This window comes from Strix uralensis, chromosome 12 (genome assembly GCF_047716275.1).
Source record: "Strix uralensis isolate ZFMK-TIS-50842 chromosome 12, bStrUra1, whole genome shotgun sequence".
Lineage (NCBI taxonomy): Eukaryota > Metazoa > Chordata > Aves > Strigiformes > Strigidae > Strix > Strix uralensis.
Window position 1 is genome coordinate 24,638,931 of NC_133983.1, and position 22,543 is coordinate 24,661,473.

General features: G+C 48.1%; 1 protein-coding gene across 1 annotated transcript in view; it reads left to right on the forward strand.

Moving 5' to 3' along the window:
* ZFHX3 (zinc finger homeobox 3) overlaps window positions 1-22,543 on the forward strand; it is a 671,516-nt gene that overhangs the window by 394,319 nt on the left and 254,654 nt on the right. The window contains exon 4 of the mRNA XM_074881669.1: window positions 12,061-12,174. The gene's annotated coding sequence lies outside the window, so the exon portion shown is untranslated. The remainder of the gene's footprint in view (window positions 1-12,060; window positions 12,175-22,543) is intronic.

Here is a 22,543-nt window from a genome sequence, read left to right on the forward strand (position 1 = left end):
TATTATTGTACGCTGCGTAAACACAAACCTCATCACTGAGTATCTTATAGTAGGGAATTAAGAAAAATGGCTAATGTGTCATGTACTTTATTGGTGTTAAATTAGAAATTAGTAGATTAAGTCAGATTTTGCTCTATTAAACACGCACAGGCTGGTCTAAAGTGAAACTATCAATCAAAATGATGATTTTATCACATGATTTAAAAATTGTTCAGTGGTACAACCCAGAAAAAATAGATTTTTTTTTTTTTTTTTAAGTGAAGCTTGATCCGCCATCCATGTAATTTAGCATAAAACCTAGAAAAGAAGCAAAGTAAACTGAAGTAATTGCAAAATACAAATTTTAATAGATGTAATACTCTGGAGGATCTCTGTCAGGGGAGTTGAATTTGGATTTGTTTGTACAGATGGGTCTAAATCGCACCTGAGCACTGGTACAGGGCTGTTCTCCAAGCTCTGTCTGGTGAGAGAGGTATTTTCTGTTACAGTACAGACCAGGAAAAGTTGATATATTGATGGAGCCTGAAGAAGGTTCCTAAGGAGTAACCTGCTTTCTCATTTCCCTTTTTTCCTCTCTCTTGCTCAGCAGCCTCATGTTCTGGGTGTCCCTGGCTTTACAGGGGGGTGAGCAGCTCACCGCGATGTATACAGCCTGTTGTGTGGGGAACGTCTTCCTTGGCTCCAAAGGCAGCAGCGTGCTGCGGCCTCCCGGCCCGAGGGGCCAGCTGAAAGAAGGAAACAAAAGTCTGTCACTCAGACCTTTACCATTAATTTAGATTTTTCCCTATTTATTACATATGTACATGAGGTAACTCCTGAGTTGTTCTGGAAGTTGCACTCATTGTGGCTAACGTTGTTTTCCTGCCCTGATTTCACCTTTCTGGAGCACCAAGCTGTGTTCCATAGGGCATTTTCCTCATTGTCTCCTCACGTTTTCACTGGGCCAAATTAAACCTTCTGTGTTGGTGGGTGCCACTCTATAAAAGATGCTGCATCTGTTTGTACACCTCTTCTTGGCCTTAAGATTTTACCCTTTTCCAAATTCATCAAGGTTGGAATCAAAATACCTGCTGTGTCTATAGCTGGTGGAAAAACCCTGATGCCCAGCCAAACCAGAGTCAGCAAACATGACTTAGTTTCTCATGTCATTTTTCTTTTGTGAAACTACTTGCGACTACTTACAAATTTATTAATCCATTTTCATGTTCCCTGGATGTAATTCACAGTCAACACCCAGATGTGTACCGTGTGTCTGTGTGAGCACCGCCAGTGTTTCTTTCTGATCACAGCACTCTCTGCATTATATTCTGTAGCAGATGGCTTGGCCAGACTAGCCTGGGTTTTCTTTTCTGAAGCTTTCAGATATTAATAGTTTTGCCACTAAATATCTTCCTACCTCTGATTAGAGATTTTGTTCTATTTTAGCGTTTCTCTAGCACTAACAATCACTGGGTGTTGCTTTTAATTGTAACATCTGCTCCAGCTGTAGAGGAATAAAAATAGTCTTGCCCATATGCATAGGTCAAAGGGTTGGCCACTTTTTCCTCTAAACTGAGTCCAGGCAACTTATTTCTCCAAAGCTGTTGGTCTAAGCCAGCACTTTTACTCCAGAGATGAAAGGTGAGTGCCAGGTTGCTGGCTGCCTAGCCTCTCCACCTCCTCTCCCCATTAGCAACGGGGACCAGTGCACGCCGCTGGAACGGGCTGAGCATGCCTTTGCAGCACCCCCTAAAATCACAGGTTTGATTTGCTCACTTTGATGGTGTGTTCACAGTCATCTTGCCACGACTCTGATCTTCCTAGCTGCATGGCCCTTTAAATACCCCATTTCAAATAGGAAGGAGAAAGCGATCTGGTGGAGCTCTTCCCATCCTTAGGATCTGCGCTCTTATTAAGGCTTCCCCTTGCTTATATCTATTACTTTCTTCCTTTCTGAAGGAGTCAGCTTGATTCAGTACTTTTGGGACTTGGTGACATTAATGTATCTGTTTTATGTAACACGGAGTCATTATTAACAGAATCCTAGATCGTAAAAAAAGGTATAACGAGAGACAAGGAGGGTTTTTCCCCTTGAAGATAACAGCAGTCATGCTGGAGAGGAGGAGGGCAGGGGTCAGGGAGCCGCTGCCTGATTGGGTGCTCGGGCGCCGCATTGACATTTCTGCAGTTTCATCAGAAAGTCTAAATAATCCATGTGAAAACTGAGGGTTATTTACAGAAGATATATACGCACTGCATGAGCCGGCGAGATACCGAAGACATAATCTTGGCTCTTGGTGCCTGCTTTTGTACTGCGGTACCCCTGCTGCTGCTGCTGTCGATGTAAGGACACAGTCCACCCGCCGATTCACGCGGCTGTGTGGGGAGCTGAAGTCATGGGTGGAGAAAACACAGGAACTGGAGAATATGAAAATGAGAGGAATAAACGACTTCAAAGGGAAGGAGGGAAAACCAGTTAGGCGGGAGCCAGTGTTAGTTTAGCGCTGCTCTAGGAAGGAGTGAGGGGGAAGGTGAGGTGACCTTATCTTGAGACGCGTGTGCTGCGGGCATCCTCTGAGAGGAGTTTAAGGTCTTTACGTGGAGTGCTGCTCCCCTCTGCCACCCCTCCCTCTGCCCCAACTCTGAGTCATCCCTTGACAAAATCTTCTTATTTTCTGTTTCGAGCATGTGCTGCCCCTAAGCCAGGAGGAGAAATTGGAATGGAGATTACAGTTTGCGGAGGGCTCTAACCCGGAGACCTTGCCATGAGAAGGAGCTGAAGTAGCAGTGGAGGCTTTGATAGTCTCTTAGCACTCTCCCCAAGTGCCGCCCGTGGGGACTGTCCAGTGCCTCTCCTTGCTTTCTTCCTGCTGCCCTCCTGTGCCGGAGAAATTACCAGTCAGTTCATGTATTCTTGATTGGCATTTAATGTTTTTTTTCTATCTTCAATTTTTAAACAGGTACTTATTTACAGGTAGCTGAAATGCCTAATGTGCTTATTAGATCTCCGTTTTAATATTTTTGCATTTGTTAGTAAATTGGTTTTGTTTTCTGTAAATTGACATGTGAGTATTTGAGGAGGGGGAGGGCTTGGGATGTTTTCTATAAGGTTTTATTAAGGAATCACACACTCTTATAATCATATAAAAGAAATAGCAATTATGCTGCGCACAGCATGACAGCTCCTTTTCACCCCTGTTTCAGCAACGCAGTTACTGCTCTATTGTAACGTGCAGTGCGAGGTGGTTCGTGTACCGCAGCGCAGTGACAGCACAGCCCCAGCAGCGACAGCTCCTCCTCTGGTGCTGAGCCCACCACCTGAAACGGTGCGACGCGGGCGGCTGCCAGCAGTCTGCGCAGCCGGCCATGCGCTCGGGGCTGGGTGGGCTGACGCCTCTGCCCAGAGGTCCAGCAAGGATATCTGCGGGTTTTCATAGTGTGCCATGAGTCAGTTCTAGAGTTCAAACTAGTGCGGCGCCAAAATCCTGAGATATTCCCCACCTTGAAGGTCTGCAGACTGCAAGAGCCGCTCAAAGAGCGGATGCTCGCAGGTAGGGTGTTGAGTTGGCCGCTGTATTAGGGACCCCAAACCCAAGTACATCCTGCTCTCTTGACTTAGTCAGAGAGACTGAATTTTACTATTAATTTTAAGTAAATATTAAATAAAACAAACCTCTTGGCTACTTCTTCAGTTACGTGTCTATTCCACTGAAGGTTTGACAGCTGAAGTCTTCTGACTTTTGTTCTCTTCTGCACACTTAAGAATTCTCTTGTGTATCTGTTGTCTTCATTCTGTTCCTGAAAGGAGCGTAGTCATGAGCAGAGGAGCTCCTCCCCATCTTAGGGGCATGTTGGGAAGTCTGGTATCAGGACACATGTTGTCAGGAAACCACTTTCCATGCTGGTTCCTGCCACTCCACTGCTGGCTGATATCTTAGTGTGGCGCCTGTGCTTCCTCCCTTCCCTCTCAGCAGTTTTCCTTGCGAGGGAAAGTGTAATGAATTAACCTTCAGTGCGTTTGCAGAAACCTGATTTATGACAAAGGGAGAAGGAAAAGCCATTTCCATGCAGCTAAACTTACCATAGGAACCATAACAAAATGATGGTTGGCTTTTGAGTGCAGTGGTCAGGCTGGGGCATCAGCCTGGTGCCTCGAGGTGCCGCGCTCCAGTGTCGGGAGCAGGCATGGGCGTAGCTACGTGCATGGTTGGAGGTGACGTGAAAGAACAACTCCGTCATGGCCATGAGTTGAGCTCCCTAAATCTCAGATTTGACACAGTTATGTATAGATTATTAAAACTAATGTAGTTCCTATTTTCATTTATAGTCTGGTTTCTAGCACTTAATGCTTTTCACCACAACCATGAGCATTAGAAATGTTTTTTAAACTGAAGGCTGAGCTTCTGACGTTATTAGGCGAGTCCACAAGCAGGAGCTTTAAGGAAGCCACCAAGTAGCATGAGACAAAACCTTTCCAACAAAATCTTGAGTTGTCAACACTAGATTTGGGTAACTTGGAAAACCCATGTTTGAAAACCAAGCTTTAGGCCACAAACTGAACACTTAGCTGAGTTTGCAAAAGAGTAAGTTGATTCTCTGAAGCAAAGCACATTCAGAGCCATTTGATGTTTTAGTTATAAACCCTTCTTTCAATTTGCTTTGAGATTAAACTTGGCCACAAGGTCACAGCCTAGGGGGGAATTTTGGAACAATTTTCAAAGCAGTTAATTTGGACGTTTTTCAACTATTTAAATGCAAATACAAATGAATAAATAATTTATGCATTGCTTTAACTGAAAAATATTTTAGTTCAAGAATACACAGATTGTCCCACAATTAGTATGGCTTGTCTACAGAGCAGCTGGCAGTTTGGAAAAGCAAGTTATAAACCTGGGAAAGGGGCCACTTAGCACTCTGTACCTTCTCAGTCGTGTTTACCTTCGTATCTGTTGCTTTGAGTGGACTGTTACAGAGTGAATGAAACTGTGACAGTACAATAATATGCGCTTTAAAAAAAGATTATAGAACATATTACAAAGTTATTTAAAAATCATTATTATACTCTAATAAAGTTAAATGATATGTTTATGTAAGGCTTTAATTCCTGAAGAATTCCAAACTGTGAGCCAGATCTATCAGCAGGCTAACGTGACAAAATTATGTTAACGCTAGGAGACGTGCGTGTGTTTATACCAGACAGGGCTTTGGCAAAACGTGCGCAGGGTTATAAAGCCGCGGCGATGCAGCCCCGGCCTGTGGCACGCTCCCTCCGCCGGGGAGGGGAGGCCCACGGGAGATGTGTGGGGCTGGGCAGGGCAGGGCCGTCTGTGTGGGTGCCCCGCGTACACCCAGCTTTAGTTCTTCCTCACGCAAGGGCCATGAACTCAGATATGCGTCGTATTTGTAAATAAAACGCTAATGGCCAGTTATGCTTCTGTTACCACAACTTAATGGGACAGGAAAGTTCTCCACAAAATGTACATGGAAAGCAAATCATCTCTCCCTGCAGAACTGTGGGTGCAGAGTCTCAGGACATACATGGAAATAATTTATTTTCAAAAAAAGTTTTTACAAGTTTGCAAAGCTACATTAAATTGACAGAAGGTTGAACAAAAGTGATATTTTAGAAAAATTGGACAATGAAAACATTGCCTCTGTTTTCTTTAAAAAGGTTTTCTTTTGAAACAGAATTTTTTTAAAAAACCCACAGTCTGAAATTAAATATTTTGCTTGCATCAAACAAAATATTCTTATCAAATCAAAAATATTCTTTAGTTTTGTTTCAGGACTGTAAATGTTTCCATTTAATACGAAACACTGCTTTCAGGCTCTGGTTTTTCTGGTCAGTCACCGAAGCAGAGCTCAGCAGTCACTCTCTATCTCAGTAGCCACGTGTGGTGAGGCGGTGGGAAGGCTCCCGAGGGTCAGCGTGACCCAGCACTGGGGTGTCGCCTGGAGCGGGGAGTTTCCTGCCTCGTGTCCGGCTACGCCATTCTCTGGGCACGATCACCCCTGGCTGGTTCTGCTGCTCGCTGCTGTGGCAGGCTGGGCTCCTTCCGTGAGCTATTAATGGCCCAGTGAGGCTGTTGGTCCTCTCAATTACACTGCAGAGAATCCCTTAATCGCTTTAAGTAGCTCCCCTGTTCTCATCTCATCATGCTCGTTACCTCATGTAGCATCTACATCCCAATCCTAATCTGGAGTTGAGAGTAAATTGGTTGTTGTAGGGTTTTTGTCTACTTTTCTTCTGCTTGGGTTTGTTGCATACGTAAGGACACAAACCCAGAGGCAATGCTGGTGACCCTTTGTGAGCGCGCTTGCTCGCTTCGGCACTGCCAGGCTGCGCAGTGGGACGAGAGCACCGCGGGGCGCATTATCCTGGCGAGGAGCACCAGCTCCTGCCGCTGGCTTCCCGGAGAGCTGCGGGAAAGCCGCTTTCCCTCCTCACTCTGCGCTCCTCCTTGCAGGCCAAAGGGCCTGTGGCAGCAGAGGTGACGTCGCCTTGGCCGCGTGCGGAGGAGCAGTGGTGTCCCCATCGGGCTGGGGACCCTGGGGACACGGCACCTGCTGCTCACCCTTGGCCAAAGCACTGTGCTGGCCCCTGCGTGGGGCTCCTGCGTGTGACCCACAGCTGTCCCAGGGCACCGGAGGGAAACGCAGTGCTGCTAGAATCCTGACAGGATTATTTAACTTTTAAGGGGGGGTGGGAAAACATTTTTTCATGCATTTTTATTGATTTTCAATATTGTACAAAACCTAGCCATGTAAAGTGATAACACGGAAAAAGATGGAATCATTGAAAAACAATTACAGATCAAACACCCAGTTCGGGAAGTCGAACGCACACCCAGCTCGCTCTCTAGCTCAGCCCCATTAGCTATGCACACTAAGGGATAAAAACCGGGATTTAAAACTCGATAATTACGTGTCCTGCTGCAGTGCTGTGCTGGTGGGATTCTTCCCAGAGGTGCCGACAGTGTCTCTTTCCCCTCGGCAGTCAGTCACTGTCTGTCTGTCCATCCTCTTCCCAAGCCATCAGAGTGTTGGCAGGAAGCAGAGCAGAATGTGACCCAGAGGAGCCCCCCCGACCCCAGAGAGCCCTTTGTGGGAGGACTGCAGCAGGCAGAGCAGCGCAGCTGTACCTGGCCACGTCCTGGTGTGCCTCAGCCTTCCCAGGGAGGATCTGGGTCCCTTCCACAGCTCCTCGCAGAGCAATCCCTGCCCTAGATAAAATGACTTTGTTTGCTGCGTGGAGTGGGGCACTGGAATCAGTGGCATGTCTGTGTCTGGGTGGGGGTTGCGTGGGGACACGGGTCCAGCCATGGACATGTGATGGAGCATAAAGAGCAGAGTAGAAAAAAACCTCTTCAGGATTACCAAAGTATTATTGTCATTCTGCCAATTACATAATACAGTTCATTGTTTGTTATGAATTAGCATAAACGGGAATCAACCTACAATTAAGAAAACAAGTTAAATTGCGTTTCATGAAGCATTATTCTGTCTTTTTGAACGGTTTGCTCTTGTACTGCTAACCTGACCAATTCAGTGATTCACAACATCCTCCACGCAATCAGTGTGACTTCCTGAGGCCTTGTGATGGCCTGTGCGTAGAGGTTACAGTGGCGCTGAGTGCGGCAGCCAGGCCGGGCTTAGGAGAGCTCAGTGGCCTTCAGGAGCCAGACTGCTGAGCCTGTGTCAGGTGCCGGCTGTCACCAGGCCCACACCATCACCACCAGAAACAGTAGGAACTTCACTGCCTTAACGACCAGAATTTGTGGATGGTGTTTTGGCCTTCGTCACGGCATCCCCCGCTCACGGGAGGAGTGGTGTTCAAACGCCGACTGAGGACAAGAAGGCGGCAGGAGCGCGCTCTCCTCACCCAACCCCTGCAGCGCCTGGGCCCAGGACCAAGCAGGTCGTTGGAGGGGCAGGACCCTCCGCCCTCCTCACGCCGGGAGGAGACAGCTGTGCTGGGAGCTGCCCGTGCCCGGGAGCGCTGCTGGACAGCAGAGGCCAGCATATACCGGGTAGCAATAGAACCACTTACTTTTTCTCCATTTTCATCTCAGGTTTTCAGAATGATGTTGCACATGGTCAGACAAGTGCAATCTGGTCATGGCCGTGCCCTGAGAACAGTTGGTTTAATCGTAGCTGTCCCGAGGCACGCAGCAGGGTGGGACAGTGGGTGCGGCGTTGGGTTGTGTGCTTTGTCCTGGCTCGTAGCTCTGCGACTCGTCTGCGGTACAGGGCGGGGGATGTGCTCCCTGCTCCGTTCCTGCAGCACGAGCCCAGCGCCCTGCACCAGCTTGGCAGTGCCGATGCAGCTCTGGAGTTTCAGTGCCTCGGAGACAGCGGGTTTTCCAAAATTTGCCTGTTAGCCGTGATGGATCAGGGACTGCGGCACCAATCCCTTCCCCTGCTGCTCATTCACACATACAGGCATCCCTTAGGCCAAACCGCGCGGCCTCTGCATCCTCCAGCGCCTCCGTGGGTATTTCTGACTGAAAAGGAGACTCCTCGAGCCCTCTCTTTTGAAACAAAAGCTTAATGAAAGGGTAGGCATGCCCCGCTCTCGGCGGCAGCAGCCGGCTGTAATTCTTGGCAGTGTGTGACATGCCCATCCTCCTGAATTAGTGTGGGGCACGAGGAATTTAGCACGGTGCTAATTGTGATCAGACGAAAACAAGCAGCCTCAGTATGTGGGCATGCAGCAGGACAAAACGAGCACACGCGCCTTTCAGCGCCGTGCCCCGCACAAAGGCAGGGAAGGGTGCTGCCCGCATTGCTGCCCTCGGTGGGCAGGCGTCTGGGCAACCGCCCGCCGCTCCCCCTCGCCGCCGCGCCCCGGCCCTTCGCCACGCGCTTTGTTTCCGTGCTGGTGAGAAGGTCTCCGGTTTAATTTAGTGTAGGCATTGTCAGATGCTCTTTATTTGCCGTACAGTAACTCAGCTGCTGTAAAATCAAGGCAGCTGCTGCGGGAGAGAGCCCCTCTTCAGTCGCAGCCAGGCAAAAGGGATTCCCGTAGCAATCCTGAGCACCGGGAGAGGCACTGACGAGGCCAGGCAGGGGCACAAGCCTTGTTGCCACCAGAGGCCCCTTTCTGGAAAAAGATAATTTGTGGCGGGGGTCGGAGCCGTTTCTTTCCGCGGGAGGCGAGCAGGGACGGCTCGTGGGGTGCGGGAAGGTGCCGCAGCCCGTTCCCCAGCAGTTCAGCCCCGGTGCTGGCGGAGGTGCAGCCTCTGCCTCCCCTTGCCCCGCGGGGCCGGGGGACGTGGCTGCTGCCCGCCGGGTGGCACCGGGAGCCGGGCAATGAGCTGCTCCAGCCCCCGCGCACTCCTGGGCACGGGGAGAGCAACCTCAGCAGCCCTTCCTCACCTGCGACCAGCCCGGACCCATGGAAGGGATTTCCTCCAGTTTCTGGTCGGATTGGGAGGACGATCCCCCAAGGGGGCAGGTGTTTGCTCCCCATTCTCCCAAAACCAGGGGGAATTTCTCCCATCCATGGCAGAGCTTTGTTCTTTCCCCTAATCTATCAGAGCATGGAGTCGTGTGTTCTCCTGTAACTAACCTGGTAGCAGCAAGAGGACTGTTGTCTCATCTCTAGTACCGCTGCAGAGACTGGGGACATCTATCCTCAAAATATCCTCAAAGTCCAAGTAATTAATCCTGTTATATGGCCAAAATGAGAAGCTTTCACTTTGTGTTCCTCTGCTCTTCCTCTAAGGATTCCCCAAGGTTTGGGAGATGCTATTCTTGGGGGGGGGGGGGGGGGGGGGGGGGTGGGCAGGGGAGGGAAGTAGACTCAGGACTGAACCTTTCCTCTCCCACTAGTCCAAATGGCACCAGTACCAAGTTGTTTCCCAAGCCAACCCATTTACTAAAGCAAGCAGATTTTTAAAAAGGGCAGATTTAGGATGCCTGGTTAAAACCTTCAACCAGGGACGTGCACTTGATTTTATCTCCCAGTCACTGAACTCTGAGGTTTTTCAGGAACTCTTCTCAGTTAGTTTTAAACTTGACTTTCCTGAAACGCTGTGTGTTAACTTCATTATTCGTGTGTCACTTCACTATCTCTTCTTTCCAGGTTATTTATGAGTAAGCTGAAGCAGCGCACAATTTCTGCTCCCCTCCCTTGCTAGCATTGTGTTTGTACCCTTTTTTCCCTATTTTTTTATCGGGAATTTGCAGGAAGATTAATCCTCCTTACTCCATGACAGTTTAGTTTCCTTAAGAACCTTTAGTGAGGGATGTTCTAGAAAAGCTTTTAGAAAATCTGCTTCCACTGTATCAGCCCAAATCTCCCGTATTAGCAGGGCTGTTTCCTCCGTCAGACCGCTCAGATCTATACGTTTGAACTCTTCCCTTGGCTTTGAGACTCCTCCCCAAGACACCATGTTTACTCATCCCTGCTAATTCAGATTGGTCTGACAGTTTTCTACCATTTTGCCTGTTCTGGAAATCTGACTTTCTGGGCTGTAATTCCCACGATGGCTCCTAAATCCTGTTGTAAAGATTTGTTACCTTCCGATCCTCTGATACAAAGGAAGAAAGAAAGTTCAGCAATTTCATATTTGAGCTCTTTTAAAACTCTTGAGGGAGTGCTGTCTGCCTCTGGTGATTTGTTGCTCTGGTGTATGAACCTTCCTGACCTCCTCCATAGTGAACAGCAGTGCAAAGAATTAATTTAATTTTGCTGCTGTGTCCTTATCTTTCTTAATTCCTTCCTTTACGCCTTGATCATCCATCAGCTGCGCCAGGTGACTGACAGGCTTCCTGCTTTTGTGTCTGAAAAGTTTTTATTAGCTCTCATAACTCTAACAATTGTTCTTTGAGACCTGTTTTGGCTTGCCTTATCGTAGTTTTGCATTTAGCTTGCTAGATTTATGTCCTTTTATATTTTTATTGTTTGGAAACAACTTCCATTTTTCTGAAAGTATCTTGTACTTCAGATAGCTTCCTTTTTCTGTCATTTATGTTTAAAGCGAGCTTTGAATCCATGCTGGTTTAGCCTTTCACCTGCTGTGCCTCACATACGCTGGTGTCCCACAGTTGGGTCGTTGTGCACCACTCACAGGTTAAAGCCGCCTACGTCAGGCGAGGGGGAGGCAGCATTATCGTCACGGCTCTGCCCGTCACCCACGTTTGCAGCCTGGCAAGCTGCAGCCTCAGCTGCAGAGTGACCCCACAATGATAGAACCCCCAGCTGCCCAGGATTTCTCCCCCAGGCCCATGCCAGAGTTCTGTGTGGTTTTTCTCCTGTCAGATGCCATCCAAGATAGAGGCTGATGTTCAAGTGGTCAAACAAGACTCTTGCCAAGAAAGAAAATGGTAGAATGCATTCAAGTGTATAAGCAGGTAGACAGAGGAGTAACAAACTAGAGAGAGGCAAACAGAGCTTCACTAGGCTTCTCTAATTCCTGTTCATAAATTCATGGCAGCTGCAGGGGTGTGACTGCAGCAAGAACCACCATCGGAAGGGAAGAGCTCCCGTCCGGGAGACCTGATGTCAGCTACATCGCAGCTCCCCTTCAGTCATCACCTGGGGGCCAGGCTGGGCACTGAAGGGGATGCTTTTCTTTGGGAAGCAGAAGGCTTCTCAGGAATCCAACTGTTTCTCCTAACTCTTCATTGTGTTTGTTTTCCTTCCTTATGCATCTACTCCCCTGCTAGTTCCATGTGAAACAGTCCTGAGCTGCAGTGGTTAAAGCAGAAGAGCACAGAACCTCTGTCATTGCTGATGGACCAGTCAGAGTCCACAGTACAGATAAACTTGTAGGTTTTGCATTGGCAAGGCCACCTCCAGGTAGCTGGTACAGCCCTTTCTGTATTAAGCCAGGAAGCTGGGAGGTGCAGCTATCTGTTTTGTAGAACACAAAATATATCCGTCGTGTAAAGATGCTACAGGTCAGCTTTCAGTTGCAGGAGATGTAGAACGGTTGGGAATGTTGACTGAGTTGGAGCTGCACACAGATAAAAAATATTAACAACTCCATGCTGTAAAGAAACTTCTGGTTCTTTTGGTGCATTATTCCAAATTCTTCAGGATTTTTTATATCCTTCATATTCTTTCATTTGCAGGCATTGATCCAGAGAGTTTGTGCCAACTTCTTCCAGTCCGAATAGGAACCATCTCCCCTACTCCACTCGCTGGCGCTGGATCGTGCGACGTCATCTCCACATTTCCATACTGAGGTAGGGAGATCTTCTATGACCTAATTTTCTTAAGCCTTGGAGAAGTGATTTTTGTGTTGGTAGCTCTCCTGGGATGTGTAATGTAAATAACATGGATTAAAAGAGATGTGATTACATGTAATACAACCGTGCTGTTCTCCGGCAGAGATTTTCGAGTTCTTTGTGTCATTTATCCTCTGCCACTCTGGTGTGCAGCAGTGTTTGCTGGCTCGCTCTTCTGATGGCTCTCTGGGTTTTTTGTAAATGCCATCTGTATGAAGGATTTCTTAGCACCTGGCTCGCTGGTCAGTAGTGTTGGCTCATCTTATTTTCAGTGCAGTAAGATGAATGAAAAGGTGTTTTTTGAACAAGACCTTCAATACATTTTAGTTTTTTTCTAGATGTTGTCAAGCTGATACATTGTCAGGCTATAGTTCTATGTGGGCTGGTGAGGAACCATCAGGGCTCTGTTGTTTGTTTATTTATGTTGACCCAAACTGCTAGTTTCTGTCATTAAAGAACAGGCCAATGATTAGTTCCCTTGGCTTAATCATCTTAGCAGGAAAACTGTGCCTTGAATTTCTGTCATAGTCAAACAGGGGTAAGGAAAGATGAGAAAACTACAGGAGTCCTGACCTGTTTCATTTTGCATGTGCATTGTTAGATATTCAGTTTCCCAAAATTATGGTAAATGATGTGCTGGCAGGAAAAACATCTTCCTGAACACAGGAGAACTATCCCTTCTCTTCCTACTATTGGATTTGGCACTGAAAAAGTACGCGTTGTTACCTATGTAACCTCTAGTTACATAAAAAATCGTTTTTTCAGAATTATTTTTTATGTAACTGGAAATCACTGAGTCACTGGGAAGTACCTACTTTTAATATGTCTGTGTATCTCAAGTCATTATAAAGTCATTCATAATATCTGGGATACTCTGTAATACCAAACTAACCTTGTATAATATCGATAGCAATAGAAGGATTAATGGTAGGCTTCAAAAAATACTCGTTGATATCCTCTATCTAGATGAAAAACTGAGAAATGTAAGTTTGGAGTTGGATTTTCTCCTGTATTTACTTTGTGGGTTTTTTTCATCCTTTAAGGAAGCTCTCTTGCTTTCTTCATATGTTTTCATCTGAAGTATTTTGTTTACAGCATGAGTGCACACTTCAATTTCTTGAGAATCATCAGACTTATAAATTAAATGGAAACCTTGGGAAATTCTGTGATGGGCAAAGACATTCATTTACTTTGTGCTCTTAATATCTCAGAGGATCCTGAGTAAAGCATCTACTTTTCCCCAATTAGTCAGGCAACTTTTCAGGCCTTGGTATCTTTTGTGGGTGGCGTGCATGTTCTTTGGATGTTGTAAGCTGAATCCAAAGATTTGGGTGAGGAATATTAACACTGAAATCCATCCTCCCGGAGGTCAATATTTTTGACTTTGATCTCAGAATGAGAGGGAAAGATGGATGGAACACGGGAAGAACAGAAAAGCAAGTGGGAGGTAAGAGAGGTGGAAGAGAAAGGAAGATTAAAGGAGACTGAAATGGAGAAATTTTGAAACACTTTGGAGAGATAACATGTGCGGTTGATTGTGACTTTTTCACGCTATTATGTCTTGACTGATTCTGTTTTATCATAAATTGTAAGTATTCTTTAAAAACATCGAGCATCTACAGATGGAACCCATTTTGGGACTAGTCTGTTTACTATTTTCATTGCCGACTGTGGCAGAAAAAGCAGAAATATGCTGAGGGAATCCTCTGACCTCACAACTGCATCAGATCGGCTGTCAAGTGGGCAGATTGGGCTATGAGAAAGTGAAACCAAACCAAACCCAGTGTACGGGTGAAACAGAATAAAATGGCCAGTGAACGTATCAGATAATGTTGTGGATGGTTGGCTTGAGCATCTTAGTTAATTTAAACTGCAGGTTTAATTCTATTGAAGGGACAAGTACACAAGGCGCAAAGCAAGCCGCATGGGATTAGCAGGGAAACACTTGACACAAGTGGAAATAAGATAGAAGCCAGTTTACTTGGTAGTACATAGGTACACATAAACAGCACTGAGCAAGCAGGTAGCCCATGTTTTTACTGATAATCACAATATTATTATATTTAATTGATTTGAGGAACAAATGTGTAAAAATTGTATAGTTGCTAGAATCTAGGGTACATGTCTGTTTTCACTGTATCCACTGTTTTTTGGCTTTCTCTTATTAGAAACTTTCATTTTCAAGCTGTGATTTTCCTCCTGAGATGAGTTTTCAGTTTAAGCAAAACTGCTGTATTTCAGGATAACAACACAGTAGTATGAATTTCTGTTACTAAGAAATATTTCTGAGCTGCATAAGCACAGAACAGACTGAAGTTTGGCAAGGAGAAAGCCTTAACAGGCAAAGAGTACTTCTAATCATCCATGTGAAAGCTGGCCTTTGTTTAGCAGAATTGTAGCTTTTAAAAATTGCATAGCTGGTACAAGCAGGTACAATTCTATTTTACCAAAGGGCAAGATGCTGTGAGGCTCACTTGCCTCCAGAAGAGACCCAAATCCTTAACCAGCTGCAGGAAGGAAAATCAACAATTTTAGTTCTGTGAAGACCAAGCAGTGTCAGTAGAATATGGCCCCGTTACCTTCTCTTGCAGAAAGGAACTTCCTCCTCCACGTTAGTCTTGGTTTTCCCTTTGGATCTAGAATAAACTTGGTTATTAAACTGAAGGCTTTGATTTCAACCTAGCGTAGTGATGTTCATATTGCTGCTGTAGTTGTTGTAGAATTTATTATAGGATATTATTATAATTACCTGTTTATTGACTAATTGCTCTTCAGTAAGTGTGAAAAAGTGGAGAAAGTAGGACTAACACTGTATTTCAGAGTACAAGGGGGCATTGGTTAATAACACCCAGAACTCTCATTTTCTGAAGCTGGCATGTCACATCCTTTCATGTCACTGGGATTTCTTTTTAACACCTTCTCCTGGAACAAACAAGGAGTAACAGAGCCCGACTTCAAAGATTCCGGGTCAGAGGAAAAGCTTGATAGGAATATTTTTGTTTTCCAGGGCGCTAGCTCAGCCCAGTGAGGTTCCTGTCAGATCCTGCACTCTAAACCCTCTGTGCTGCTGCCCTTGTGGAGGCACCCGGGGAAATCACAGGGCACCCGGAGTCCCCCGTCCAGCGGGAGGAGGGGGGTGGTCGGGGCCCGATTCACCTCGGCCAGGCTGGTTTGGTTTGTGGCCACGGTAACTGCTACATCCCGAGAAATTCATGCTTCCATGGCAGGGGGCACAGAACCTTTGTGCTGCAGCTTTCTGCTTGAGGGAGCCACGTTTCTTTTGCAATCAGGCAGTGGAGCACATGCTCAGAATTACAGGTTTTACTGACAGCAAGGAAGAGGCTGGCAAATCCTTGGTTGTTCCTGGTGTTGGCAGGTACCACCTAAAGTTTGTTCTGTTCATTGAGCAGATAGGAAACGTCCATAATTACTGGTGAACATCTCAAAGGAGAGATTCCCTCCCCAAAGCCATAGCCTTTCTGTTTGCTAAGGTTTTTTTCAGGTTTGTTCTTCAGTTTCAGTACGTCTTGATCTTCTGGCATGAGAATATAATGTATTTTTAGTAACGTTCCTCTATTTTATTTCAATACTGAAAAAAGAGTGGGAATGTATTTGTAGCTCATCACCTGGGTGATATGCTGGCATATGTGATAGTTCTCATGTGATTTCCCAAAATTTTTTTTTTTTTTTTTTTTTTAACTGGCACAAGGCTCCTTCGGAAGCTGCTGTGAAAATATGGTTTTATTTCAGTGGCTCCAAAACTCTGTGGTCCCACATCATAATCCAGCCATGGTCAGTGGGAATCCCTAGGAAGCAGCAAATATTTCACCATTATTTGCAGTGTTTACAATTAAAACTTTAATGATAAGGACTGGTTGTAGTCTAGGATAAATTTTGAAGATTCTTAATGGTTTCAGTTTGTTTATCTAATTGCGGAGGTAGATGAAACTGTACTAGGTAAGCTTATCCAGCGTGTCTTACCACAAATAAATGAGAGAGGTTGCCTTAAACATTAGCTGATTCGCTGCTTGTTTTCCTTACTGGAAGATGTGGACACATGGCAGGTGTTGAAATGCATGAGAGATTTTCTTCCAATTTCTTCACCAGATAAAATCTTTAAGTTGTCTGTCTCTAAAGCACTTAAGCTATAGGTTCTTAGCTGGTGCAAATCAGCTGGAATTGGTGGAGATGCCTTACTAGACACACACAGAGCCCAAGAGCCTTTGCCCACATCACCCAGCCTGCAACATGAGCAGGGGACAAAATGACAAAGGGGCTGAAACGTATTTTCCTTTTTCCCTGCTAATATTCCTGCTTCCCAAAATATAAATTCCACAGAGCCTCAGAGCTCAGAAAATTCCTGTGGCAGTGACCTGTTTTCGGGGCGCTGGATGCAGGCCCCTGCCCTGAGAAGAGAGCAGCAGGGCGAGCGGAGCGTCTCTCCTGGGTTTGACCGCACGCGCTGGCACACACACAGCGTGCCAGCAGCGTTGGGGCTGATCACATACCCCTCCTCTCCACGTTCATATTTGCCTAAAAATCCTCTTGACAAATGTGTAAGCTATGCCTCTCTGATATTTAAAGCCCCCCCCCCACCTTTAAAATCAAAATCATACAACATAGATAATTTCAAGTGTTCCCTTATTTGATAGATCTTGATAAAAAGGCCGTGCTTGGGTTAAATCTTTTTATTCTCCACAGCCATATGACAGCTTAGGGCACATTAACATTTGTGAAATAATTTGTTTAAGAAATACCCGAGGAGCTGAAGGCATCTGATCAGCCTGCTGCCCCGGGCCGAGCAGGCTGGGCTGCAGGCCGAGGCTCCCGGACACAGCGGCAGCACCGTGTCACCCCGGCACCCGCTGCAGCGTGTCCTCCCTCGGGGCTGCTTGGCTGCAGGACCGCTGCCGCCCTTTCGGGACAGGAGGAATGGGGTCAGTGAGCTCAAATGCTTTTGGAAGTTTATGTTTACAGGCACGGAAACTTGTTTCTAATTAAAGCCCGTCTAGTAGCAGTAGTAGTAATTACGATATTAACAGCAGCCGGAGCAGGAACAATGAAGACTTCTCTTTTTGGCCGGTTGCTGACATTTCTTTGAGGTGCTGTAAAGACAACGCTACAGCATCCTCACGCAGACCCCCGGCTTTGGAGCAACTGTCTCCTTGGAGCCTTGGCACGGGAAGGGACGTGCATGTGTCCAGGCATTTTCCAGGCTGCAGGATTTTCTTCTCTTCTGGTCCCAGCACTGTGAGACCCCTCCTTTCAGCCCGAGCACCGTTTAAATACATCATTTGTTTTCATTATAGGTTTTTGCATCTCTGCCTTTCATTCCTGTTAATGAATTTCTAGGGTCTGATTGGAAAACAAAAGCTAAATACAAACATAAAAAGCAATCTGACAAAGGACGCGGTTAAGCGTCTGGCAGGCTCTGCCACGCCGGCTGTAGCGAGGAGATGGCCATTTGCTGATTGCCGGGGGTTGACACGACTTGGTTAGTATGCTAATCTAGTCCTCTGCGTTTAACATTCTGCTCAGGTCTGAGCAGGCTCGGCAAGCCCCAGCGCAGGGGAAGGGGTGTCTGCCTGGCAGCGGGGACCGCGCAGCGCCCGTGGCAGACATACCCCAACACCGTGCCTGTGCCTGCCATGCGCTCGCTCCCCCTCTTGCGCACCCCTCTCCCCCTCCCGCCCTCTCTGGTGCACTCACACATACATACCAGCCGAGCAGCTTTCTGCAAATGCTGAAAAACATGAAATGTGGAAAAGCCATGTATGATTGGCTCGTTTCTCTGCCTCCGCGTCCCCAAAGATTCCCACTTTAATAGACCATGTGTTTCTGCTGCTGGAGAAGCCCAGAGTGTAACGTGCCAAAATTCAGCAACAATGAAGTAAGACGGAGTTTAACATCCAAAACAAAGAGGTGGCATTTTTGTAGCTCACTTACAACATAGCAGTCACAAGGTGGTTTAAATTTCCCTCTATCCTCTCTCCCCACCCAACCTCAGCCCAAGAGAAAGCCAACATTTATTAAAATCCGTTCGTTCAGGAGAGCAATCAGATGCCCAGGTGGGAAGGAAAGCTCGCTCCTGATATTCCCGGTGACTGTCACCTTTCCTGTGTGCTTGAGGCAGTGAGCTGCAACCCCCCACCTGGAGGAAGGGGGTTCCGATTTCCAGAATTATGGAAGGAATCGATTCCAGAGCCAGTTCCCATGGTCAGGTCCATCAAGTCCTGCAGCCACAGGAGAACTTAATTCCTCAAGCTCCCTTTTCTTTGTTTTCGTAACGTCACAGCAGTTCTGGAAAGGCGTATGGAGAATCGTCAGCTTTGCTTGTATTCAGAGGATTTCAGAAGTTGCATTTTCAGAGAGCAGGTCAGATGTGGGCAAAAATGAGTCTCCATCTGACACATAAGCAGACAAAGCTGTTTAACCTCTGAATTATAGCACAGCTCCATAGTTCTCTCTTCTGTTGTTTCATGCTCCAAGCAAACTGCTCCTTGCAGTTCTCCCTCCTGGTGCCAAGCACGTATTCCAGCTGCAGCTCGGCAGCGCGGGGAAATTCCTTCCAAGTCCCCGGCAGAACAGTCGGCGCTTTCTCCGGAGCTGCAGGCTTGATTGTCCTTGATTATTTTATTTCTTTGGCTCTGATCCAAGATGTTCCCTGTCATCATTTCAGTGTCTTTTCTCATAATCCCTTTTCTAAACATCATCAACAATTAACTGATTCTCTCATATCTACAAACACATGCACACACACGCAGGCGCGCATGCACACACACTCCACTGAGTCTCATCAGTGTCTTTTTTGCCTTTAAGTATAAGAAATTACAGCTTCTCATTAGCTGAAGAGCATGTTTTGAAAGGCTTTGTGTTTACTCACTTTGCAAGTGATGCTGGCGCTTTTAATTATTCTCCTTTTGCATATCATAAGCGAGCAGCGAGCTGCTCCAGCCAGCCCGGGCGACGCGTATTCCCAGGAAGGCAGGAGGAAGGGATCGCGTTTTACCTCACTGCTGCTGCTTTCTTCCCTTTCTGTCAGCCAGCCAAGGAATCCCCCCAAAGCTCTTACGTAGCAGATACCAAAACCGTGAGTCACTTTTCGCTCCCGGAGTAATAAGTCCACCGCATCTGTGTGCAGAACGGCGAGCGCGAGGCTGGGAATCTCTCCAGGCTGACGGCGTGCCCCGGCACCAGTTCTCCAGTGGTGACTTTGTTTTTCCTGCTCTTGCTTTCTCTCCTCAGCTCCCTCGTCTCTTCATTCCTTTTCATGCCGTTCCCATTTTCTTCCTTCCTTCCTCTCCATCCGTCTCCGTTGCTGGCAGCGGCAAACCCAGCAAGATCTGGGTCCCTCTCGCCTTCTGTGGATTTTTTTTTTCTTTTTTTTTTTTCCCCTGTAACTGCAGCAGCCTTTGGCTGCTCACTCTGCCAGGTTGGATCACCAAAGACACACGACTCGCTCACAATGAATAATCAATACAGATATTGATCTGCGGAAAATGTTTGTAAATTCCTGAAAGGGGAATCGGGAACAGCGGGACAGGGAGGCTTGTGGGGGACGACAGGGTGCTTCGGGCAGCGACTGCAGGCAGCGCCTGGCCAGAGCCCGCGTCCTGCCGCCTCCGAGGTGACGGGTGCTGGAATGCGTGCGCGGGCGGTGGCGGGTGTGCGTGGGGGCTTCTGTATTTTCATTTCTCTACAGCTGCTTCCCCCGAAGAATCGGGAGGCGAGCAGCTGAGAGGCCCCGTCGGTGCCATGCCTTGGCTGCAGTCCAGCACTGTTTTGTTTCCATCATCACACGCCACTTTTAAATTTGCATAAATACAAGGGTTATTTTCCCTTGCGCCTCCAAAAAGATTTAAGAAGGTGGAAAAGTATTTCTGTAAGGAGGGATTGCTGGGTTTAGTCATATTTTTCAGGATTTACTTTCGAATCCATGTATTTGCAAGAAAGGGAGCCAGAGAGGGAGAGAAAGGGCAATAAGAGGGACTTGGAGAAGACAGAAAAGCTGTTTGAATGTGGAAGAGCCTTGGATCACAAAAAAAGACCTGTTCCCCAGTGGGGACCTGTGCGTGCCCAGTTTGCACCTGCGCAGAGTCGGGTCAGACCTCTGCATCCAGGGCTTTGCCCCTCTCCCTGGGGCAGGCCCACCCTGGCTGGGAACTGGGGTGATCCCAGAGCTTGAGGCTGTGTAAAGGCCGGACTCGGAGCCGTCTCCAGAGCACCCTGACCCCATCTTCGGGAGCCATCGCCTACTGCCGTCTGCCCCGTGTGCTGGGCGGGGCACCCAGCAGGTGACGCTCGCTCAGTTTGGTCCTGGTGTGGCCAACCCTGCTCCTACTGCAGGAGCGTCCTTGTCGTGTTTCTTCCACCTTCATCCCTCTGGTTTTCTCTTTCTGGGGAAAGGCACGTACCAAAGGGATTGCGAGACGTGGTGTTGGGGTCATTGAGTGTTCAGCCCCTTTCTAACGCCTGAGGTCAGCACTGGAGACCCTGGGGGCAGCCAAAGGGCCGTGTCTGCCACCCCAGCCGAGCCCTGGGCTGTTGCGGTGCCGCCGCCGTACCCTGGCCCAGGGCTGCCCGTGGTGCCTCCTGCCAGTACAGCCGCTCGGGATGCTTGCGGCTTCCCTGACGGCGTCTGGCTGGGTATAGCCTGCTGGGGGCACGCGGGCCGTTCACCACCCCCCCGCCACTCGCGGGCCCACCCCGTGTGTGTGCACACACCCTCTGCACGCTGCTGCACGCGGCGGCCCGCGGTCGGTGGTGAAACCTTCCTCTGCCCGCGCAGGCGCCGCGCGCCGTGGCAGCTGTGGACACCCTGTGATAGCCACCTCGGGCGAGGCTCCGCGCTGGGCTGTGATCCCCGCGCCTCCTCCCCGAGTGCAGCTGCTGGCTTTATCAGCCCGCGCCAGCAGCGGGGAGCCTGAGCGCGTTCATTCTCTCTCCAGCTTCTGATTAGCTCCTGCAATCCAATTAGCAGAGGCATTTATATCACAAGGGGCTGAGGTGCCCCCGCTCATCGCGGCAGCTCAGAGCCAGTCATAAATTCTACCGACACTACATCTTTCCTGTGACATGGATTAATTACAGCTCTGGGCCTCCAAGAGCAGGTTTGCAAATGAAGGTGCCCATGAAATAAGAATTTAGAGAAGGCAAAGCAGAAGGAGTTTCCCGTCCGTGAAGGATGAGGGGGTGACGCACTGGGTGGCCCAGGGCTGGGGCACCTGTGGGCGGCGCGGCGAGGGCCGGGAGGGGCGGGCGGACCCAGCGCCTGCGTTATTAACAGAGGGGAGCGCACAGAGGTTGGCCGGGGGATGTTATGAATCCTGTGCCCGTGGCCATGATGAGAAATTCTTCATAACCTTTCTTTGTACGCTTTGCTGCAGTGCCGATGCTGCAAGTGAAGCTAGAAGAGCCTTAATAAAATTACATTTTTCCACTTGAGATGTCGCAGGCACTAGCCAGTGGCAATAGCTTCGAGAGGCGAGCGAGGCACTGGTCCGTCGGGAGGGTTCAGCGTCGCAGAGATCAGTGCTTGCTCTCAGGGACACGGCCGCCTCCTCTCTGCTGGTCCTACACATACAACCCGCCTTTTTCTGATCCTTCTGCTCCAGACATTTTCTGGTGCCCTAGTGTCAGCTCTGCTCTCCTGGGGCAGCGTTCTGGGCGCAGTGCCGGCCCCACTGGGGGTGGTGTTTCCTGCCGCGGTGCACGAGCAGGTTGGAGAGGCGGTGGGAGAGCGTCCAGGAGAGTGACGGGGTGCGGGACAGTTTGTGGCCTCATCCCCCGGCGTACCCTTCTCTGGTGCTCTGCTCCGGCCCTCTCCTCCTCCCATGCTGCCCCTCCATTCGTGGCGCCGGGCCGGGCCCTGGCAGCTCCTCACCCGGCCGTCTGAGCGCTTCCCCGACCGCTGAGCTCCGGAGCTGGGTCCGTCTCTGTCGGGGTCTGCTGAGCTGGGACGCTGCACAAGTGTCTGATGGGTTGTTTTTTCCCAATCATGTGCCAATTTAACAATTCGTCTAAGTTATCAATCTACCAATTGGTTTTTAATGTATGTACCAGTGGTTTTGTTGTTCAGTTTCCATGCGTTTATACTCTTGCCTGTTACTGAAATATAATTACTTAAGAAGTCCCCAGAACTACCTTTAAATGCATGGGTAGGTAGGAATTTTAAAGACATGAGGCTGCATATTAAATTTAGTAGCATGTCAGCTCCATTTGATCTATTTACTCTGGTCTGCTGACAGATCTTCTGTGTAAGCAAATGTGGTTCCTGCTGATAAAAGGGTTTTGGTTTGGGTTTTTGTTTGTTTGTTTTTAACTAGGT